Genomic DNA, 2,870 nt, shown 5'->3' with positions numbered 1-2,870 from the left:
TGTAATACTACGGCTAATACGGTATTTTTTCTATCTAAACTATACTTCTACGAATAGAACTAATTTTTGTCACATTTCAGAGTGACGTCACTTTCATATATTTAAATGCTTGATTTCACATGTCCGAATGAGGAAAGCATATGTTCAATTTGCCACCGCGAACCTTCGCGGTGGCAAATTCAGCGTATTCAACAGATAACGGCTGTATCGTCAAAATTTCGATTTATTCGAAGCTATTATTTATTTATTTATTTATTTATTTATTTATTTATTTATTTATTTATTTATTGTTGCGCTCGTTAGAGCGCGAACGCGCTGTTTTTTATTCATTTCGAGGGGCGTTCGCGGCTCCGAGGCGACCATGCCTGATACCGCTCATGAGCCACCTAGAGTTACTGTGTATGCTAGCAACCACAGCTATGCGGCGAAGCCGCTCTTCGTTCTTGCAGGCGACATGCCTACCGTGTCGCTGATCGACAAGTTTGGCGTGTCGAAGACCTGTGATTAACTTAACTGTCGATGTCTGGTGTCTATCCGATTCGCTGCAGCGGCGGCGTAGAGAAACACAAAAATTGGCCCAGGCGTCAGCTTCTCCTCAATGCATGATTGCTAGCGGCGTTTGGAAGACAGATGCGCAACTCTGCTACCTAAAGGTAGCATGTACAGTAACTCCAGAGCCACCGGTAGTGTAGCGCCATCTAGGGCCCTGTGAACAAGACGCCACAAACCGCGGACAAAAGTTCGCCGCTTCCGGAGGCGCCATCGGTCCACCTATAATACTTCTAACACCGTGGTCCTGACACTCAGCTTTCGATTGAAGCCATTCTCAACTTGTCGCAATTGGCATAACATTGTTGCCTAACACGTTTTTTGAAACGCGGTGCTTCAAAAGCTTGTGGTACATTGATAAACCAATGCTTATCACCACGAACCAGGCGGCGTCCGTTGCCGAGTGAGCTAATCGGTCACGTTCCGAGCGCGGCGGCAGTGCGCCGTCATCGGTTCGATTCCTAGCGTGGGATCACCAGTTTTCTTTTTTATTGCGATAGCAATTATATGGACAGTCTCGGCTGGATTTTGCCGTCGCCGTCGCCGCCGTCATGCACCGTATATGTATAAGTATGTATATATATATAAGGCCCCAAGAAAAATAAGTCAGAAAATGCCTTCCCAAGCGCGGATCGAACCAGGGACCTTTTGCTCCGCAGCGAGCGGCGCTATCCACTACGCCACGAAACGCAGATCTTCCACGTAGCTAACGGCGAGCGTTATATACACACCATTTAGCGCTGGACGGACTCAGAGACCAGCAGGCGATAATAAGCGTTTCCTCATTACCAGCGAGGTGGCGCTAGGAGCCCGACGGGCGCATTAAAAGTCGTCGGCGAGCTCGCTCGCTTCTTCTTATATTTGCACATGGGAGAAGATTGCCCTTCGCTGTCTGCTCGCGCGGTTTTCTCGTGGCGAGGGGTAGAGGAATGTTTCACGCTTTCACCGTGATGTCCGCGCTCATGTTACGGCGCGTACGAATGTCACTCGAGCTCAGGGACGCCGCCAAAACGAACAAATAGAAGATGAGCGCGAACTATCAAGTGTCACAGCTAGACACTTGAAGCACGCTAGTTTTCCTTCGCTGCTTCGGCACGCCTTTGCAACAGAAGCGCTGTTCAACTGAGAGTATCCATTGGCGAGCCTCACTTCGTATAGCATTAGTTCCTTGCTATCGCATTCATTGCTTCGCCCTTGCGGCGAAACTGTGACTTTTTCTGTCCGTGACTTAGTTCCACAGCTTCCCACAAGATTGTCGCCGCCGAAACAAAACAGGGAAAGGTTTTATGTAGGGGTGTGCGAATATTCGAAAGTTTCGAATATTCGTCGAATAATTACATTCGAGATATTCGTATTCGATTCGAAAATCGTGTATTCGAAAAGTTTCGAATATTCGATAACTTCGAATATTCGAAAAATTCGAATATGCGATTCGATTATCATGCATATAAACTCGTCTTCCACATTCCTGCTGCATCGTTCTATAGCTTAAAAACGTTGCCGAGAGGAGCGATACACATCGTAAGTACACGGAGGCACGATATCTGCCTGCGACGAGCGCCCAATACGTGTGATTGATTGCTGGTGCATCTCCGACGTGCAGCGCTGTTGGCGATCATGTAACCATACATTTTTCAATATTATGCGCGGTACGTGCCGCACCACACTCGTTCACTATGCGGGACCACTTCTGAAGAAAGACAGTGACCACGTGACTGGTGGCGGAGTAGGCACCTTCAGATACCCCAGTCTGGCAAAGCCTGCTCCATGTAACTCCCTATACCAGCCACATTCTGTCCGAGCGAGCGTGCCTTTTCAGTGGAAGGGGGGGGGGGTGTTGTCTATGCTAGAAGGGAGCGCCTGACTGACTGATCATGTGGAGCAATTCATATTTCTTCATAACATCTCGTCATTACTTTCATTGTGGCGTGATATTTCCCTTGCGTTGTGATGTGCATTGTGCTAGCTGGACATTGTGTTCTGGAGATAGCAGGGTATGTTTTGTTGCCAGTCAGGCTGTTAAGTTTTTTTTTTCAACTAGACTACATGTAAACTAAAATTATTGTTACTGTGGAGGCATTTTTTCTTTGATATTCGATTTCGATTCGATATTCGAAGGTGGATATTCGTATTCGCTTCGTATTCGAAAATTTGATATTCGCACACACCCCTAGTTTTATGTAATTCAAGGGGAGCGCTTTACTGTTTGAAGCAAGGTCGAGCTGCTTAGAACGCGTAGTTATTAAAGCGAAATTCAGTAAACGAAGAAGAACAAATGTACATGCTGCGGGGGAACTAAGGAAACGATGGAAACATGTACT

This window comes from Rhipicephalus sanguineus, chromosome 1, assembly GCF_013339695.2.
Source record: "Rhipicephalus sanguineus isolate Rsan-2018 chromosome 1, BIME_Rsan_1.4, whole genome shotgun sequence".
Lineage (NCBI taxonomy): Eukaryota > Metazoa > Arthropoda > Arachnida > Ixodida > Ixodidae > Rhipicephalus > Rhipicephalus sanguineus.
This window is presented reverse-complemented; position numbering follows the sequence as displayed.